Genomic DNA, 22,366 nt, shown 5'->3' with positions numbered 1-22,366 from the left:
GAGAGAGAGAGAGAGAGAGAGAGAGAGAGAGAGAGAGAACAATGGACTCAAATGAAATCAGTGTGAGTGTGGTGAAGATAGGTGTGATCTCCAATGGAAGTTTTATCCACAGAGTAGGGGAGGGAGAATGTCTTAACAGGGACAGCAGGACCAAAGCCCAAAGGCAGGAAGGGCATAGGTATTGGGATAGGACCATGTGAACCACAGGACCTGACTCCAGCTGCCTCTGGCATCAGCTCTGTGACACTCTTCCTGTTCAGCTGTTAGTGACCATACTTTTGTTCAGAGCCTTCTGTGAGCCAGACCCAGTTCTAAGTGAGAAGGATACAGCCAGTCACAGGTAACAGCATTGGCATCCTGGCCACTGTACTAGAGAGAGACTGGTCGTTGAATATCATCAACCTGGAGGAGACGGTCAGCTGGCAGCACAGGGAGCCACCTTTCTCCTCGCTTGCACTTTGCAGTTTCTGTTACCCTAAAAGGAACTCCAGTCCAGAAATGTTACATGGAAAATTCTAGAAACAAACTACCCATTAGCAATAAGTAGCTTTTACTATAAGCTACTGGAATCATTCTATTTTATAATTAGTCATTGCTGTTAATCTCTTCAAAAGCTGGGTTATTAATTAATCTTATATATGCATATGTAGGAAAAATCACATTCTGTCTAGAGCTTGGTACCACATAAGGCCTCGGGCGCCCAACTAGGAGCCTTGAAAATACTCCCCATGGGAAAGGAGAGGGTGGGGGCAGTCAGTACTACAAGGCACTGTAGTAGACAGAGAGAGCTCTCTTGGTAAGGTGACATTTTAACACCAACAACAGAGTAACGAGGCAGTGAGATATGCAGATATCTGGTATGGGGGTGTCGTAGGCAGGGAGAGAAAAAATGTAGGTGCCTGAAAAATAGCTATGCTATTTCTGAGGAACTCAATGTAAGACTTGGGAGGAGATGGGGAGGGTGGTGAGGGTCTGAGAGCTGAGCTGACAAAGGATACAAGTACAAGGGGCCTTGTTCAAAGCAGTAGGGACTCAGGGTTTTTCCCTCAATACATCAGGAAGCCACTGGAAAGCTGTCCAGTGAGCCAAACCATTACAGACATATAAGTTCTTCCACATCCCGGGGAAGCAGATTTCTGTTTACACATGCTGTGCCCTCTGCCAGAATACTTACCTCAACACATTCTGTTTTGTTTTGTTGAGATAAGGGTCTCAGCAGATAGTGTTGGCTCGCCTAGAACCTGCTATAGCCCCAATAGATCTAAGCTGTATGTTATCCTCCCGCTTCAGCCTCTGGAGTGCTGAGACTGTAAGTATGCCTCATTGTGCTTTCTCCACCCCCTACTCATCTATTGCCCCCACTGGGGAAGCTGGTTTTGACTTCTAAATAAATTGGAATTCCCAACTGAACAACCTCATCATCCCATGATCCCCTTCCCCATTTTTGTGGCAAGCACCAAAACTACCATCCCACCATCATGTACTTTCATCTACTACTATTTTTTTTTCCATGAAGTGAGGCTGTGTCTATGTTCTGGACCTCAGTTTCGTCAGGGCCCAATGTCTGACTTTTAAGGGACTCAACAAATACTCAAATGAGTGGGAGAATAAATGAAGTGAAAGATAAGGATGACAGCCATGGGGGAAGTGACTCCAGCCTGCAGACCATAGAAAGACCACAGGCAAAACACATGACAAGCGTGGTTCAAGGTACACTCACACCAGTTCCTGACAGCTGTGGGCAGGGATGCAGAGGAATTGGGGCTGGAGCCAGAAAAGAGAGAGAGCTATTTTTAAACCTGTATGGTGGACTTTCTGTCTTGTATATGATTTTCCTAGGGAGAGATTTCTGTTACAGAAGCTTTCGAGAACTTAAGGGCCACAGAGGTCTGTATGTCTGCACTTCAGATGCTGCTAGAGATGGTAATGCAGTCAATGATTGTTAATAAGTTGACCAGACAACAAGTGTTGGGAAGCAGCAAGCACAGCACAGGGCTAGGAGACCTGCTGTGCTCATTTACTTCCCTGTTCTGTCTTTATCCTTGAAATAAACAAAGTAAACCACACCGAGGGCTTAGGTATCGTGCTTAGGTACTGTTTATTGCATACCTGTGCAAACTTAGCCAAAGCATTTATCTTTTCTCAATAATGAGGAAAAGGGAGAATTCTTGCCTATTGAAGAAAAATATGTGGACAGAGAATAGAGCTGGTAGAAAGCTTACCTAGCATGCACAAAGCCCTGGATTCCACCCCCAGCACACATAAGCAGAGCATGATGGTGCATGCCTACAGTCCCAGCACTTTGGGGATGGAGACAAGAGAAGTATTAGAAGTTCATGTTCTCTGCTATATAACAAGTTCAAGGCAGAGAGAGAGAGAGAGAGAGAGAGAGAGAGAGAGAGAGAGGAAGAGAAGAAGGAGAAGGAGGAGAAGGAGAAGAAAAGAAGAAGGAGGAGGAGGAGGAGGAGGAGGAGGAGGGAAGGAGGGAGGCAGGGAGGGAGGGAGGAAGGGAGGGAGAGGGAGGGAGGAAGGGAAGGAGGGAGGGAAGAAGGAAGGGAAGGAGGGAGGGAAGAAGGAAGGGAAGGAGGGAAGAAGGGAGGGAGGGAGGGAGGGAAGGAGGGAGAGGAGGAGGGAGGGAGAAGGCACCTTAATTCTTCCCCTTGAGTTTTATGTTCCACTTAACTTCTTGCTCAGATTTGGGAGGCATACACAAAGGGGCTGCCATTGTTTTGCTCTCCCGTGCTTGCTGGTCTTAATATAAACCCTAACTGCATCCTTTAGCCCAGTTAACCATCAGGGCTTTCGATTTCTCCCTTGGCTTTCTGCTCCCCAAACCTTCCTCCTGCCCACACCACTTAAACCACACAGTTCTTCAATATTGATTACTCCACAATACAGTGGTTGTTTGTTTGTTTGTTTGTTTTGGGGACCATGTTTCTTTCTGTCTCCTCAGACTATGGCTAAAAGTCCAGACTAGAATGGTAAATGGATAAAAAGGTGACAGGCTAAGCTGGATGTTAGGGTACACACCTGTAATTATGTGGCTGAGGCAGGGAGAGGTAGTGATGTAAGTCTGAGGCCAGGGTTGGGTATATAGCGAGTTCCCAAACACCCTAGACTACATAGTGAAACCCTGGTCCATACCCACTCCAAGAGGAAAAAGTGAAGAGTCAGCAGACTACAAGCCAATGGTGGCAGATAGGAGCTTTAAGAGATGACTTACTATGACCCAGAAATGATGCTCACTAACCCAGGCAGGATCATCTGTAACTATAGACTGGGTGGCACTGAGGGGCAGAGAGGCATCATGGGAGTAGGGGGAGATTTGGGTCAGTGGAACATACCTGTTTCAGAAGTTGGCGTGATGGTTCAAAGAGTTTATTTTCTTTATTAAAATTACATGCAGGTTATGTCTTTTAGTTTAGAGACTGGTGCCTCTCATCAATCTGACTGTGCAGAGATATGCTCAGGTCTCCAGAGGAGAAACCGAGTCCCAGGTGACACAGGCTTGATGATTTTCATGTCTTGGACTTCTCCACATCTGGAGAATGTTAACTAGTACAAAGACATCGTCCCTGTATAGTATAATCATCCCAGGTTTGTGGAGGTCATGTGGCCTGCTACACTGCTTGCACACTGCTTTAAGAAGTGAACTCTCGGGCTGAGTACTGGCCTAGCCAAGTTCTATGTAATCTGAAGCATTTTATGCTCTGACAGCATCCCTCAGGATGAGAACTTGACTGTGTTCACAAGTAATAATCTCCTAGGCCACTAAAGGTAAAAGAAAGCCCCCAAAGACATAGTGAAGTGATGGCTGACGAAGGCTAATGTTCCTCTGATTGACAAACAGCTGCTGTTAGAAACAGTGTGATATGCTAGGTCAGCACCCCTAACAGGACAGAATTGTTTAGTGAGGCAATGTTATGAGTATTATCTCTGGGAAAGGAGAAGTGCTCGATACACAATACATACTTGTGTGAAAATGTTCTTCTGCAGCACAGTATCATGTCAATGAATATCAACAATACAAACAGAGAATATTACTTTTATTTTGACGATAAGGAAACTGAAGATCAGATGGATTAACACACAGGGCTTAAGAAGCTGAATAGCTATTCTCAGCAAGTTTGCTTGATTCTAAATTCTAAAATCCTAACCCTGGACAGACTTTCTCTTTGCTTCTGGCTGCCTCTTAGGAAAAGTTTGATAAGTCTCATGATGTCTTTGACTGAATTTTAAAACCATATTTTTCAGACATACTAATAACAGTTGTATGTAGCAAGGAAGGAGAGAAATGCTTCTAGCCATGGAGTATAAATAGCCTGCTGATCTCCGTCTTCAGAAAGAGACCAGAAGTGAGACTGCAGCAGGCGGAGTGACTGCACGTGAGGGAGCAGCCTCTTTGCACACATGGGCACACATTGCCGAAATGGGATTGGAGTCGTCGCTGCCATCTTCTCCACTAACGCCCACCGCCGAATGACATCACTGCCAAAGCCCAATTAGCTCAGAGAAGACCCTGGCACTCAGTGATATTTCTTCAAGATGGCATGAAATTCCAAATATAAATTGGGTCCGCACTGGGCGATGATTCAAGAAATCGTATTGGCCAGTTCACAAGACTAGAAATATCCATTAGATAGACTTTGGAAAGTGGATTACCCCCTGCAAAGACAAGGGTATAATTATTGCCCTGGATCTGGAGGAAACATCTAGAAACAGAAAGGGAGAGTTTCTTTGGCAAAGGTGTGGTCATATCATAAACTGTACTTACAGGATGAAAGGAAAGTTCACAAAGATGCATCGTCTTCCTCGGCTGCCTTATCTTTTTAGGAAAACTGTTAACACTTAAAATAGCAAAGTTCTCACATTTGAATTGCTTTTTACAATTCACTTGCATGTCCTTTTGGGATCTATATAATTCTTGTTGCTATTTTGTAGAAGAAGCCTAAAGTTTAAGAGAGGTACATGTTGAAGGTTATTTGAGAACAATGATTTATTTCTCTCATCATGTCCATCACCATGTGTTCTAGGACTGGACATGTCCCAGGCACACTTCAAATACCACTCAAATGGAAAGAAATAGAACAGACTTGCCCAAGGCCAGAGTAAAAGCAACAGGACACACGGCTGCTTCATTTCTACATGGTGCGCTAGCATTGTCTTGGTCAAATGTTGACTGCACACATGTTGTAGTATCTGGCTGTATGATTAAAACCCAGAAATTTAGGAGAGTCCATTGCACAAGGTGCTTAAAAATGGAAGAGCAAGGCAGAAAAGAGAGGGCTTTCAAGGTGGGGAGGATTTCACTCAACATCTGGTTTTAGAGTAGGGAAAGAAATGGGACGTAGCAACTCGAAAGAGCAAGGATCCTTCTAGAGTCCTTGGAAGGAACACAGCCATGTTGCCAGTGTGCTATTAGCCTAATGAGAACCATTTTAGATGTGAGATGTCCAGAAATGGATGATGTCATATTTTTAAGCCACACTATTTGTGGCAATTACTTATTACAATAATAGGAAACTCGTACAGAGTGGCAGAGGAATAAGCCAGGGTGCATGAGCCAAAACCTGATGATAACTCGTCATACTTCCCATCTACCATTTACATCTAAACATTTGTGCTAATAGCCAGGATTCTCACAAAGGGTCATGTGAGAATTCTCATTTATAGTATTATCTATTCCAGTTAAGAAGTCCAATGATAAGGGATAGACAACCATCCACACAGCCCAATGTCAGGTGGCCATGAAGAAAGGCTCCTTCTCAGGCACATACTCCATTGGTAGAGTGCACGCCTAGCATGTGAAAGGCCTTGGGTTTGATCCCCAGGACTACATATCCTGGCCATGGTGTGTCAAGCCTGTAGTCCCAGCACGTGGGATACAGCAGCGGGAGAAATCAAAAGCTCATGGTCATTCTTGGCTACGTAGCACATTCAGCGCCAATCTGAGCAACATATCAAGACTGAAGCCAATGCAGACCAAGACCCTGTCTTAAAAAGAGAAGAGAAATAGCATGTCATAACCAATATTCAATGGTATGGGAAAAGCTGACAATCAAGGCTAAAAATTGTAAAATAGCATACAATCTCAGAATTATGAAGTGGAAGGAAATCTCTCAGAGTTAATAATGGATTACATTTTTAAAGGATATATTGCAAAAGTTAATAATAATTATACTTATAGGATAGAATTTTGAGATATTTAGGTTTCCCCAGCTATATCTACATATTCTATATGTTCTATAGTGAGCATAGATTATTTTTATAATCAGAAATATAAACAATTTTTCATTCTAAAGCAAGCCCCTTGGGTTATAAGAACTACAGAATTAATCATGCCTTTGACTGAGTAATCTCATTCATAAAAATATATCCTAAGGAAATAATTCAAAGAAAGAAAGAAAAGTCTAGAGCAAAAAGGCTCTTACGGCAATGTTACTTATAATATCGTAAAAATGGGAAACAGCCAGAATTTCCAGCAATTTAATTAGGATAAAACAAATTGTAATGCGTTTGCTTGATGGAATACTGTGCACTCATAAAAATAATTAATACAAAGATTATCTAGAAATACAGACAGCATAAAATAGTAAGATGTGAAAGATTCAAGCCCCAAACACAATTGTTCACAGTTATAATTATTCTACTCACATGTGGGTAAGGTTGAGAAGCAGAATCAGAAATTCTAACCATTACCACGTTAAAGAAAAAGCCTTCTGAGAGTGAGTTGTTTAGTGGAAAGTTATTTTATAAAGAAATAGAAGAACTAGAAAGAGAAACTTGCCAGAATCAAAACCAAGGGTGAAGAATGCTTGGGAGTATCAGATAGTGACACCAGATACAGCAGCATCTGCAAGAGGGGACATCCCGGAACACCCACCAATGCTTTATCTGTTTAACAAATAACTCTTAAAGCAGTTTGCTTGCATATGAGCAAGTCTATAATGAGAAATAAGGACAAGGCAAGGGAAAATTTTAGATTTAAGGTTACTCTTGGAGAACAAAGAGAACGAGCCCTTGGAGGCAGAGATGCAAAGTTACTTAAGGACTGGTAAATTTTTGTTTCTTAAATTGAGTAGGAGAGCCTGGATCTCCGCTCCCTTTCTCCTCTTCTCCCTCCTCTCGCTCTTCTCCTCTTTTCCTTCCCCTCTTTCTCATCTTCCTCTTCCCTTCTGTTCTTCTCCCTCTTCTTTCTGTGATATAAGTGCTTACAACAGTGTTTAGTACACATTGAATCTCTCTCTCTCTCTCTCTCTCTCTCTCACACACACACACACACACACACATTACTTATAGAATGAATGGCTAAAACTCTCCTTTGGTCCTTTAAATTAAGCTCAAATGTTTTTAACGTAAAACCATTTTAGCAGTGCCTTCTGCATACATCATCAACATTGTGACTTCCCTCCTAAGCTATGACAATTCCTGCACATTTTTTTACCAAATACACAGGGCTCTTCATACCTCAGAGACTCTGTCTATACTGTTTCTTCTGCCTGGAATGCTCTTTGCCACCCGAAAAGCCCTAATGACAGAGCCAAGTTGATCATAGCCACTTTGCATACTCCTGCTGACCTTGATAACGGGTATCCCCTGATGCCACCACAGCACTTGTCTTCTCAGCTGCTTCAGAACCAGCTCTGTCCTGCACTGCAACTATTTCTCCTGTTGGTGCCTTAACATCACACAGCATTCATGGCTCTTATGTACAGCAATTGTATGTTAAGCTCCACTGATGCCCTACGAGTCTTACAGTTGATGGATGCAAGAGCAGAAATCGAACCCAAATCTCTGGATGCGTATGGCTTTCTTGGACATAGACCTACCAGGACACAAAGAGGCAGATGAGGCTTAAAGGAAAAACAACTGTAACTACATAGTGAGCATTTGAAAGGTAAAAACAGGCATACTCCTGCCATCGATATAGCTTATGAAGGTCAAGACTAGTATGATTAAAAACACATAAGCTAGGCAGGATGTACCTCACTGGCAGGGTATGCACAAGCTCCTAAATTCCATCCATTTGATTTGCCACTTGTAGAATTAAATAATGGAATGTGCTACAAGGATAAATGTCGAAAATTCAATGAAGTCAATAGAATGAAATCTTCATCTTACCAGAGTCATCAAAAGTAACAGGTGTGTCGCTGTTGTCTCTGAAACAAGAACCACAAATTTCCTCTCTCTTATTCCCAACACTGTAGAGTTTGGCACTCAAAGGAGATTCATAGTGTTGAATGAATGAAGAATGAATGAATGAATGAATGAATGAATGAATGAATGAATGAATATGGTCTTGAGGAGCATAATTATATTTCAACTTTCCCATGACTTTCACCTTAGCCTCTTGACCCTGTCAGTCCAACAAACTGTGGATTGATTTATTCTGTGTTTGATAATCTCAATCCTGAAGTAGTTTTCTAATGCTAAAACTCCAAATAAATTATTCCCTTATTTGAACCAATGAACCAGTAACTGAGTTTTAAATATGCCAATCAAGAGACTCATATATATTTATTCTCACTGTATTTAAGGCACATATAAATAACTATTGAAAATATTAGGAGGTGGTGCTCTCATTGCTCAAAGTCTCCAATCTAAGCCTAGGCCAACGGTGCCATTGATACTAAGGCTAACAGAAAAAAAAAAAAAGAAAGAAAAAGACGTTGTTACGAAACTCTTCATAGGCCCTTGAAACCATCCTCTAAGACACCAGTGGCCACCAACTTTTTACATTGACTCTAGAAATCATGCTGTTGACAAGTTGGTCACAGGCACAAACAGTCCTTCTGAGGACTATTTTTGTTTGTTTGTTTTTAAATAAGTTAAATCTTGGAGAACTTGCCTTAGGCCGAGGTTGGTTAGTAGAACTAAGCCATCATTCCACAGAATGATGGTATCATTTCACAGTCTGACTGTTGAGCACCAGTGATTCCTGAATGACCATGGCTCTTGGATACACTTCGGGCAAAGGACAGTTCTAGATTCAGAAAACAAACAAATAAACAAAACAATTTTTTAAAAAAACAGCACCACTTTCTCGAAAGGGCTGAGAAGGTAGCCCAGCAGTTGAAGCATGGTGTAGCAACTCACTTATAATTCCAAACTTTGAAGGCGGAGACAGGGAATCCCCAAAGCAAGATGGCCAGAAGACTAGATACATCAGCAAAGCTCCAAGTCTGACTGAGCGACTCTTCTTCAGTAAGTGAATAGAACAGCAATCTGAGGAAGTTCCCAGAATCAGCCTCAGTCCTCCACACACATGGGCATGGACACCCACACATACATCTAAGCCCACACATGTGAACATGCATGTCACACATGAAGAAAGCAAAATGGAGGAAAGGCAGTCTCACAGCAGGTGAGACTTTTAGATGTTGCCAACGCATATCTACTCTGGAATATGCTCAGGCTCTTGTTCCAGCAACTTCCCTTCCCTGACACACTATGTGTACACACACACACTCTTTGAGCCATGCACAAGGGTGAGGACAGCTATGTCTCTGGAAGATTCAGCTTGGATCACCCAGGTGACATGACCCTTCAGAAATTCATTTTGATGGTCTTTGTTGTCCCCAGACCTGAACTTCATTAATTCATTCATTCATAGATGATTTACCCAGTATCTATACTCTATTAAGGGGTTGGGAATACCACAGTGAAAAGATAAGTAAGGTCTGAGGTCTTACAAATGCGTGCTCTAGGACAGTGCTTCTCAGGCTTCCTAATGCTGTGACCCTTTAATAAAGTTCCTCATGTCCTAATGATCCCTGACCACAAAATGATTTTATGACTTTAATACAGTTGTGGTGGTCCCCAACCAGAAAAGTATTTCATTGCTTCTTTATAACTGTAATTCTGCTATTTTTATAAATCATCATGTAAATACCTGATATGTGGATGCTAAGTGGTCACGAGCCACAGGCTGAGAACCTTTGTTCTGGGAGAGAAGGAGAAAATGCCAGTGCACTGGGAAGTTTGGAGCACCCAATGCTTTTGTTCCTATAGCTTCTGAGGTATCTAGTCTCTATCCCTTCTATTGAGACTGCACACAAGCACCTGCCACTAAGCTGGACCAAATAGCACCTTGCCTCAGACACTCAGCAGTCCTAAGAATCTGATTATAAGATGTGGACCAGGGAGGCTTTGTCAATTTGGTCCAATTTATAAACAGAAATTCACTGTATTTGATGAATAATTAATGCAGATGAAAAAGGAAATTTCCTTACCTGTCAGTTATCTTCAAGATTACAAACCCATCAGTACTCCCGCAAGGGGCTAGATTCATCTCCATAGAAACTGGGGGCAACCAGAATGTTAATTATACCCCGATGCCAGATTTCTCCCGAATGTGACTCACTCGAAGAAGGCCTTCTAGGACTAATTTGTTCTGAAAGGTAGAAATTTTAATTTATCTGACATAGTTTTTTTTAAGTCCCTAAACATAAAATATCTTAGTAGACCTAAAAAGCTCTCAGAAGACTTACTCGTTGTGTGTACGCACTAGGGAAGATGTTATTGTGTGAATGCGTGTGTCCTCCAAAATTCCCATGCTGAAACCTAAGTCTCAATAGGATTAGGAGGTGGTTGGGTGGCAATGGCTGAGCCCTCAGAAGTACAGAGCACGTATGCCTTCTGCAGTGTGTGAATGCAACATGAATCCACTTTCTATGTGGAATCAAATCTACTGGTTCCTTCATCTCAGGCTTTCCTGACCTAAAACTAAATAATAAATCTCTGTGGTTTGTAAATTACCTGGCCTCAAGTTTTTGGCTACAGCATCCCAGATAGACTAAGACAAATGAGTGGCACAGAAACATGTGTATCCTGTGGAGAAGACGGTGAGCAAAAGAAACTACTTGAACATACAAGTAGAAGGGGATTGTTTGGGGGAACCAAGAAGACCAGAAAGAAGTGGGGGAGAGGACAAGAAAGAACAAAAGTTAGACATGAGCAAAGTACATGATGAACATGTACAAAATGTGATAATGAAACATGTTACTGTGTGCACTAATTTAAAAAAGCGCTTCATCCACTGGCTGCATAATGGCCAGCATACAGAACAGAACACTATGGAGGGACATTCCTGTGTGTCCCTGGTGTTGAGTGTTGAATTGAATGCACCTCCTGCTCTGGGTATGCAGGTTACCTCTTTTCATTGTTATTTAACTTACATTGTACACAACTTTCTTCTTATAGGCAATATTTCATGTATTCCTTATAAAGACTAAAAATAGGTACAGGTGCATAATATATTTCCCATAATTTTTTTTTAACTCTAAGATCCCAAATTTCTGGGTAAACTAATAACAAATCTTTATGGTCTTTCTTCTGTTTATTTAAATATTGATACATTCTGCTGCAGAAATGTTTGGTAGGGAATGGGATGGTTTCTGAGGTCCTGAGGGCAGAGAGAAAGGAGAGGGGGGAGGGAAAGGAAGGAGGGAAGGATAGATAGAGGGAGGAATAGAAGGAGGAAGGGAGGGAGGGAGAGTTAAAATCATCTACAACATCTTGCCTTTTTGAACTTTAATACATTCTGGATTCTAAACACAATCATCCACAAGAATTTTGGCCAGTTTCATAGTGTCTCCCAGTTTCAAAAATGAGAGCTTTAAATTTAAGCAATTTTATCCTATATTGTGGTGTTTGTTGACATTGATAACAAAACCAGTGTCTTGGTTTTGTTCCCCATTCTAAACCAAAATGCTAAACTGAGCATTAGGATAAATTTTATGAGCATAAAGAAGTAAGATCAGGGCTGGAGAGATGGCTCAGTGGGTAAGAGCACTGACTTCTCTACTAGAGAACCCAGGTTTGATTCCCAACACCTATATGATGGCTCAAATCCACTCGTGATTCCAGTTGCAGGGTATTTAAAGACTTCTTAAAGCCTCTATGAGCATATCACACATGTGGTCACATGTAGTGCTTATATATACATGCAGGAGAAAAATATATATATATATATATATATACATATATATTATCAAAGGGAAGCAAATTCAGAGAAAGCATAGACTTACCATCCTCAGTGTTGGGGGCTTACAGGAAACAATGACCTAGGTAGGGCTTGAAGCTGGAGTATCATGGGATTGGGTGCTGTGAACAAAATGAAGCTGGTGAGTTGAGTGATGGAGTGGGGAAGGTGTGATGGTTAATATTGTCAACTTGGTAGAACTTAGAGTCTGCAGGAAAGCAAATCTCCAGACATACTTGTGAGGAAGCTCCTAGGCTGGAATTACTGACGTAGGCTCATCCTAACAGTGGGGGATGCCAGTCAATGAGCTGGGGTCCTGGACTGAATAAAAAAGAGAAAGGTGAGCTGAGTACCAACATCTGCCTCCCTCTGCTTCTTGACAATGGACGTGATGTAGACAGCCGTCTCATACCCCTGTCACCATGCTTTCCCCACAGTGATGGACTGGCTTGAGGAACTGTGGGCAAACACCAGCCTTCCTTGCTTGATTGCTTTCATCAGGTGCTTTGTCAGAGAAGTGAGCAAAGTAACTAATGTGGAAGGGAAGAAGACAAAGGTAAGGCCATGAAGGAGTCTATGAAGAAGATTTCAGAAAGGATAGGGAGAAGCAGCCAGCTAGGGAGACTGTGAGGCCAAATGAGACACAGAGGACTCAAAGCCCAGGAAAATCAGCCAAGATCCTGAAGGCAGTGGGAGAGACACCAGTCTGTCAGATGTATCTGTGGAGATGAGATGACTGTTTCCCAGCCCCAGAGAACTTCATCCCACTTCCCTCTTTGTCTAAGTAAACAGGACCAGAATTGGGGCACTTCCTGTTTCCTGCCCTTAAGCAACATGCAAAAGGGTTTTACCTCACGGAAAACAAAAGCAAATGAACAGCAGTGGCACTTAGCTTATCCTTGTGGGAGGAGTCCTAGGTGAACCACAGACCTGAGATGGTTGAACAGAGATCGAATCATAAGAAGAGTGACATCCACAGGGCTATTATTAGCATTTCATGGGAAGAAGATGAACTATGTAAAGAGGTAACTAAAATTCTGGGAAAAAGGAGGACAGATATTTTGTGGCAAAGATAGAAGCCACATCCCAAATTTGTGCTCTAGATTAGTAGAAACACAGTAAACCTAGGATTCCTATGCGTGTACACAAGTGTTGTATATGTCAATGTATATGGTTTGTATGTGTTTGTGCATGTGTATGTATTTGTGTGTGTGTGTGTGTGTGTGTGTGCTCACACAGGGAGACCAGAAAGGATATCAGGCATCCTGCTCTAGCACTTTCTGTCTTATTTCTTTGGACAGTGTCTCGCTGCCCCTGAAGTTAGGCCGGCAGCCAACAAGCCCCTCATCCTCTTATCCCTGCCTCCCTTAGTACTGAGTTACAGATGTGTCTTTTCAAACTCAACCCTTTATGAAGGTCCTGATGATTAGAACTCAGGTTCTCATGCTTTCTCAGACAGGGCTCGTACCTGCTCAGCCATCTCCCTAGGTCCTTGGCTTAGGCTTTTGGAAAATAAAACTTGAGAAAAATCCATGTCTATCTAAAGTACTGTTCCATAATTAAAGACAGCATTGCCTCTATTGTAGGAAGAAAGAACTATATCTAGGACTTTTGACTGAGACGTACTCTAGACTGATGGACCAGGCACCTGACAGACAAGAGCAGCTCCAGGCTCTTCTCTTTACACCTTTAGCTATATGTCAGAAGGTCATCTCCTGGTGGGACTCATCTCTAACAGCCCTGGCTCACACCACAGTATCTCCTGAACTCCTTGCTCATTCTACAACTGCCCCCACCCCAACACACATACCACCTTGTTAGATATCAATTGCTTCGTTGGCTTACTGCTTGTCTTCCAGACAGAGAATTCAGCTCTATCATCAAGAAAACTTAACTCCATGAGGGTTTGAAAAGAAAATCTGCCCTCCAGCCTAGAGATGTCTTATTGGAGCAAGAAGACTTAATCCAAAGGTATCTGTTAACACCCTGAAATTAAATGAACTGTGTGAGGGAAGAGTCATGAAGTCTCAGAGTCATAGTTCACAAGGGTTAAAAGCTAATTTGTGGTCTATACATGGAGTGGAACATTATTTAGCTGTAAAAATGAATGAAGTTCTAAAACACTATAGTATGGGTCTATAGATAAAGCTTATAAACATTATCTTGGGAGAAAGACACCAAATGCACAAGGCCATATCTTGTAGGATTCCACTTATATTCAATGTTCCAAACAGATAACTCCAGAGACAGAAATAATTCATGTTGCCAATGACGGAGATTTGAAAGGAAGTCAAATGGGGTTCCTTTGGAAGTAATGATAGTATTTGGGAACCAGACAGTGGGTATGACAGTGGATCATACACCTGAAAATGGTTAGGCTGATCTGTTTTCATTTTCTTTTCCATAGCAGTGAAAGGATCTTCGTGGCTACAAGAAATAATCAGGTGATGGGGGGGTTGGGAGAGCTATTTCTAGTCTCTAATGGAGGAAGTGCAGTAGAATTCCAGTCTGAAAGGCTGTAGGTTGTAATCAATCACATGGTCCAAGATGTCATGGAAGTGGAGATCATAAGTTAGGCATACCAGATTACACTTCTATCACGTGCTATGGTTTTGAACCGATTTCCAAATGTGTTGTTCAATTTAGTTCCTAGAAAAAGACCTGTGTGATAATCAGGGCAGATTCAGTCCCAAGAATGCATCTCAGAGACAGACTGGCCATGATTGCAGGGCTGCCAATTGGAGAATGGGCATCTCAGCTCACATCTGCTTGTGCTCTGGGCGCCCCAGTTCCACCAGCTCTCCTCAGCCTTTTGTGATCATTCCAGAAATGCAGTGGCCACGCTGTATGCTGGTTCTGTTTACTGGGAGTCACATTATCCCAGCATGGTGTCCTAGCACACTTCACTGTGATCAGAGGTTTTGACCAGAAACGCTGAACATCTCAGACAAACGAAACCCCCAAGAAAAGTCGAGTCTTATGTAATGCACATGGTGAGCCTCCCCAAGCATGAGGTCAACAGCAAGAAATGCAATCAAAACCTATGAAGGAAAGCACATCTTGTTGGACTTCCTCATTTCCCCACCGAGAAAGCTCCGGCACGGAGAAGCTGGTGCTTGTCCACAGTGACATGGAAAGCAAGTGTCAGAGGTGGGATTTGAACTCAAGGCTTTTCCATGTCCTGTAAAAGGGATTCCTAGAAGCCGGAAGGAAGTAACTTGGTTTATTTTTTTGCCGTTTTGTTTATTATGAACACAGAAGGGAAGGGCTTCAGTGGTCGTTAAGTCACCTGAAGGCTTACATTAGGCTCCTTTTCCATCATTTGTTTTCTCTATTGGGCCTTTTAAAATTTTGCTCAGTGGTGGCCAATCATCCAGAAGTAAGAACTGCTTATAGCTGGCTAAAAAATAAATAAATAAAATCACAACCCATAATGTTACCTCCATTTGCAGACAAAGCCTTTAAGAGCTTCCAGTCTGGTGTTCCATGGCACAGTCAGCTAACCACCAGTTTGTGCTGCCCTGAAACACACGCAACAGTCCCAGCTCCTCCTGACCCCTCCCCTTCCCTTCTCCCCTTCTCTCCTTCTCCCTTCTCCCCCCACCCTTTCTTCCATCCTCGCACCTCCTCCCCTGCAACCTTATTCTGTATCAGCTAAAACAAGAGGTTGAGGGAAAAAGTCAGAAAACATTCTCAGACAACCAAAATGAGCTGGGAATGGCTCAGCGGTTAAGGGCATGAACTGCTCTTCCAGAGGACCCAGGTTCAATTCCCAGCTCCCATATGGTGGCTCACAATCATCTGTAACTCCAGACATGAAGATCTGATGTCCTCCTCTGGCAGTAGGCATGCACATGCAGTGGTAGACACACAAACATGCAGGCAAAATTCCCATACACATAAAATAATAAAAAGATATTGAAGTGAATTTAGCAGAGCCCTTCAGAGAGTCTGCACTGACAGTTGAAGCTGTATGAGCTAAACTTGAACCCTTACAGAAAGAGAATTGATGGACTTGCTCTAATTCGCATCAGGAAGCACTGGGGTTGGGACTGGACTTGGGTCTTTGCAATCCCAGTCAGAAATCTCCCCAGTCTCATGATCCCCTTCCACACACAGTAGCCATGACTCAGAACACAGCTATGCCACACCAGGCAGGGAGTAGCTGTGACTTGTTCACACATTTCATAGGGATTAGTTGGGCTTCTGTGTGCGTGATCTTCGATTCTTGTCTTAAGTGTGTGAATCTTTTAATGACTAGCTCCAAGTCTGTTTCAGAGAAGGAGTGCCTGCTTTTACTGTAGGTGTTTTCAGGAGACAGTGGGATTTATGGATGAGGCAGATGGGAAAAGTGAAGTTCCAGCATCATGGCATTTCTGTCGAGTACAGACAAGTTACAGTTGTGCATATCTATGGGGCATAAAGTGACAAATAGGTTGTGGGGTGATTAACTCCAGCTAACCCATCCCTTGAAACACTTGTGTGTGTGTGGAGGTGAAGGGGGCAACACTTCAGATTGAATGGGAATGTCCTCCTTGGTGTCACCACAATCACCACAAGGCAATAGAGCTCAAAACAAAATCAAGCATGTCAGATGCTGTGATATACCATGTTAATCCCAGCACTGTGGAGGTGGAGGCGGGAAGTTCAAGGGTTCAAAGGCATGCTCAGCTACATAGCAAGTTTGAGAGCATTGCAAAGCACACACACAGAGAGAGAGAGAGAGGGAGAGAGAGAGAGAGAGAGAGAGAGAGAGAGAGAGAGAGAGAGAGAGAACAATCCAACATTGTTGTAGGAAGTCTCCTACTCACAAAGGATCAAAGGATCTATGTCCCCTGGTCACTTTTTCCCTGGCACCCTAGCCTCAGCCTCTGGCAGTCACCTTCCCCTCCACTTCTGAGATCACCTGGCTGATCCTGTGTGTCATGAGCATACAGTCAGGAAGCATTTTATGACACACCATCCTTCCTCAGGATGCAGCACCTTCTGTTCTTTCTGCTTTCCTTACTGTCATCTATTGATAATTATCAATCTCCATTCTGAAGCTGCTCCCCCCCACCCCCGCCCCAGCTACCATCTCCAGTGAAGAAGAAACTGGTAAGCCTTTGACAACCACCTGGCCTCGAGTCTGACCTTCATCTTGTCTATGGCTTACAGGTGAGGTATTCAAACTACCCCAAAGTCAGCTGAGCCAGCCGTAAAAGGTCGCTTTGCTCTCATTTCCATTTTTTAACAGAAGAAACCAGTGTGTGCAAGTCTGCAGCTTGGTGTGTGGCACATAGCAACAATAGAATTTAACTGACAGGTAGAAATGTGTGTGTCTGTGGTGCACATTATGGCTTTTGACATATTACACATTTTTAGAATGGCTAAAAGAAATTAGTATGCATGCTATCCCACAAGCTTATCTTTTTATGTGGTGGGAACACAACACCCGCACTCTTACCAGTGTTCAAGATACAGTCTACCGGCTTTCGTCACCAAAGTGCACAGATCTTGTAGCTCCTCTCGGCCTGCGAGGTGGGGCCTTTGACCAGCGCCTCCTCAAGCTCCTCACACCTGCTTCAGGTTATAACCATTTTATTCTATTTCTGTGAATTCAACATTTTTTTAAATTACACATGTAAGATCATGTGGTATTTGTTATTCTGTGCCCAACTTGCTTCTCTGAACATGATAGGCTCCAGGCTTGTGTATGGTGCTGAAAATGACAAGATTCCCTTCTTTTTGAAGGCTGTATAGTACTCTATGCCACACTTTCTTTACCCAGTCATCCATGGGTAGATGATTCCATAGACAAATTCCATATCGACTATTATGAACAGCACTGCAGTGAACACAGTGGAGCATACCGACTTTTTTAAGTGTTGATCCTTTTTACCTAAGAGGTCTCCTCCCTTCTCAAAGTCTCATGACTCCTTGGTGACTTGTCACTAGCTTAAGTATATGCTATCTTATAGATTTTCAGTGACTTAGCAATATTTCTGTCTTCCTCCTAGATCAAAACACTCCTTACAATATTTTTAAATCAAATAAAATTTTACATGACCACCCCCACATTGGCCTCCTGGCTTCCCACAATGTCTGCAAGCCAGGTTGTGCCAGGCTCGTATGTAATTTTAATACTTGGAGGCTGAGGCAGGAGGATCACAAATTCAAGATTAGCCTGGAAAAATAAAAAAATTTAAAGCCATCCCAGGTTACACACTGAGTTCCTGTCTCAATAAAAACCAAACAATCAAACAAACAAATAATCCCTAGCACAAATATGGCACCAAACATATATCATTTATATACAATTTAATTGAGCCATCTGTATGCAGAGGCAATGGGATGAACATTGTACATTAATTAGGTCTTCCAGATTTGTTGCCTACAAGGCCATAGCTCTTCTGCTTGTGTCTTCTGGAGTTCCTAATACTGTGTCATTTGCCCCATATGTGACACTCTCCCATCAAGTGAACAGCTGAGAGCTGACAGTCTCCCATTGAGGGACAGGGCTATCTCCCTGTGCTGGCTCCACATGCCATCAGCAAGAGGAAGTGGTATTTGGGCATGACAGATGACAGAGTGACATCATCCATCTCCGTCAGTGTTCATTTCGTTTCTTCAATTTCAACAAAGACCTGATAGGAGAGGCTGTTCCTCTCTCAGTGGTGTGACCTGTCTTATTTGTTATTGAAAATAGGGGAAGGATCTCCTCTCCCTGCCCTGCTTCACCGAGCTTCCCACTTCAGTCAGGGCTTTCTCGAAACAGTTAAAGGTCAGTCTCTGAAAATGGGGAAAATCCTACACCACAGCCACTCACATCATAAGTCTTTAACGGAATAAAGGAGCTGACATGTTTTAGGAGCATTAGCAGGCATGGTTGCTCATCCTGGAATTCCAAAACTCGAGAGAATTAGGGGAACTGCAGTGACTTAGAGGCCAGCCTGAGCCATACAGTGAGTTCCAGTCCAGCCCTGAATATAGATTGGGAACTTTTTCCAACAACAACAAAAGCATAAACAGACGAGTCAGAACCAGAGCATTAAAATTCACGTGTTCCTGGGGTAATCAAGATCGTTAACAGCCGGGCGGTGGTGGTGCACACCTTTAATCCCAGCACTTGGGAGGCAGAGGCAGGCGGATTTCTGAGTTCAAGGCCACCCTGGTCTACAGAGTGAGTTCTAGGACAGCCAGGCTTATACAGAGAAACCCTGTCTCAAAAAACCAAAAAGAAAAAAAGAAAAAAAAAAGAATGCTAACAAATGTCTATGAACCATCATTGTCAGGGGTAACAAGTGTCTAGCAACTATCATAGTCATAAAAAATCAAATCCAAACATGAACCAGAACACAACACTGAAATCTGTGTGTTCCTAAGATGATCGTAAAAGTTGGCAACTATTTACAAACTCTTGCTTTCAGGTGAAATTTAAGGAGTTGATAACACAAGCATGTCCTTGTGCTTTCCGTTCAATCACCATGCCCATTCCTACCTGTCCCACCTATCAGCTATGCCTTGCATGGAGTCACTCAGTGACTGAACAATTAATAACAAACAGCCCCTCCCTCACAGAGAAGCTAAATGTTACACAATCTTGGGAGGCCAGAGAAATGGATCAGCTACTAAGAAGGTTACTGTTCTTGCAGAGGACTAGAGCTGAATTCTGAACACCTATGTTGGAAAGTTCCCAACTACCTGTAACTCCAGCTCCAGGGTGTGGGAGGCCCACTACTGGCCTCTTAGCCAGTGACTACATGGTCAACTTCTAACCTGAGTGGCTTGGAGAAGAAGGTTTTGAACATGGCACTTTTGGATGCCCGTCAACACACCAGCCAAACCAGATTGAGAGAGAAGGCAGCCTTACTTCAGAATGTAAGAGTTATTCCATATTCTGATTTTTAGCACAGACCTTTGCTAAGTATCCATCAGGATTTGACAAGCCAATCTGACCCTTGCAAGCTGTTCTAGCCACTAAACAAGTAGCTTTGACATTATTCCAAGACATGCACATTATGTCACTCCTGGGCCACCATCTCCTAGTCACAACTTTAGAGCTACATTGGGGAGTTCTTCACATTGAACTTTTAAAAAACATTCAATAAACATATAGGAGCCCTTGTAGATTCCCACTTAGGAGTGTGTGACGAGGGTGGAAATTCTAGGATGATCGGAGTGCAGCCAGTCCTAACCTACTTCTATCAAGCCTTATCTCTCTTTCCATCCAGTGCAACTGTGTCTGCTGAACCCCATCCTGAGGCCTCTGGAGCATATTGACAACCCAGATGTCAAATGGCTCAGCTGCTATAATGGCTATTCCTGTTGTCATCTTGACTATATCAGGAATGAACTACAGTTCAGAACTGGAGAGCTCACCTGTGATCCAGATCTTGAGGCTGGAAGAGACAAGTTTCTGACCTAGATCTTGGCATGGAGATCTTGAGACACAGTGGCCATGAAAAGCCTAGGCCCAGGAAAGGTTGTACAGGCCTTTAATCTCAGGAGATAGAGCCATGCAGATCTCTGAGTGCAAGGTCAATCTACAGAGTAAGTTCCAGGATAGCCAATCTTAGACAATAAGGGATTTAGAAAACAGAAAGCTGGTAATAAAATAAGGGGCAGGGAGGGGGGGATGTTCCAGCCCCAGCAAGCAGCAGAACACAGCAGCTTTGGCCATGTGGCTCTGGCTTTAGAGTTCAGAATAAAAGGAACTACTGGGACAATTGGTGCTGGTTAGCTGGAGCTAAGAAATTAGTGATAAAAGACCAGCATCACTGAGGTGAGATCTTCTGGGAAGTGTTTTCTGAGAGCACCAAGAAGCTGTGTTCCAGAGATAGCCAAGGTTGTACCTCATGCTGCAGCTGTACTTGGTAATGTGTAAGAGTCACCCAGGTGGTACTGGTCTTGAAGGCATGAAGGGGTCATGAAGAGCAGCTGAGGCTTGGCACTATGAGAGGCCAGGGAAGGCTACTGGTAAAGGTGCAGCCTCAGTTGCGGTTGATGGCCCAGGACTGAAAGGGTCATGCAAAGGATTTAAGGCTTGGCACCATGAAGAGAGCCTATGAGAGGCTATTGGTGAAGCCTACTTGTAGTGGAAGACCCCAGCATACTGGAGATGCCAGTACCGTGGGATGACTGCCAAGAATAGAAGTGGCAGTGGAGCAGATCAACCTGAGCTTAGAGTGCTACAGAGGGCAGAGCTGGAAAAGTGATACCAGCTCTTTGAAGGAGCCCAAAAGATCATGGATGGATCCCAGACACTGAAACAGGAGGCTGTAACATTGAAGCTGCCTTGGAGACTCCAAGATTTTCGAGATGCCAGAGCCATAGGATATCTGTTGAGGAAAGCTGCTAACAGAGAGTGGAACCAGCCCATGAAAAGATGTTTGTTGTAGTCAACAAAGACAAAAAAGGAGTTGGAGATCTGAAAATTGCTTTGCCATCAGCCATGGAGATTCGGAGTTTGGAGTTTGCCTAGCTGGTTTCCTGTCTTTCTTTGGAGGTTACAGTTAAGTGATTGAATGAATCTTAGAAGAGACTTTGAACTTTGAACTTTTAATATTGTTGAGACTGCTATAGATTATGGGGGTGCTTTTGAAGTTGGATTAAATGTATTCTGTATTATGCTATGTTTAAGTATGTCCCCCATAGACTCATATGTTTGAACAGGCCTATGAAATGGAACATAATGGTTTGTATATACTTGGCACAAGGGGTTGAACTATTAGAAGATGTTGGAGGAGGTATGGCCCTGGTGGAGTAGGTGTGTCACTATGGGTGTGGACTTTAAGACCCTCATTCTAGCTGCCTGGAAGCCATGATTCTGCTGCAGCCTCCAGATGAAGATGTAGAACTCTCAGCTCCTCCTGTGCCATGCCTGCCTGGATGCTGCCATGTTCCCGCCTTGATGATAATGGACTATAAAGCTCAGAACCTGTAAGCCAACCCCAATTAAATGTTGTCCTTATAAGAGTTGTTTTGGTCATGGTATGTGTTCACAGCAGTAAAACCCTAACTAATACAGCTACCAAGAAGGTTACTGCTCTTGCAGAGGACCATAGTTCAATTCTGAACACCCATGTTGAGAAGTTCACAACTGCCTGTAACTCCAGCTCTAGGGTGTGAAACACCCAAGAAGACTCTGTGACCTTTGATCTGTACACTCAAGGTCATGGGAAGCAACATTGAACTTTATCTTCTTCCTGACAACACAAAGTAGGGGACTCAAAGAAAAGGACTTATTACCTGAATGTGCTTCAAGAAACCAGAGTGTCAAATTACCTTGATTAGTATCCCAGGTTCATAATGCCCCAGTGGCCCCCCACCCCCAGACCATAGAAGGTACCAGGGCCAGCCTTTCAGTTTTGAAGAGAGAGGGAGGCTCTGCCCTATCTTGTC

Source organism: Grammomys surdaster, unplaced genomic scaffold (assembly GCF_004785775.1).
Source record: "Grammomys surdaster isolate TR1022 unplaced genomic scaffold, NIH_TR_1.0 199, whole genome shotgun sequence".
In the NCBI taxonomy this organism is placed as follows: Eukaryota; Metazoa; Chordata; class Mammalia; order Rodentia; family Muridae; genus Grammomys; species Grammomys surdaster.
Note: the sequence above shows the minus strand (reverse complement) of the source record.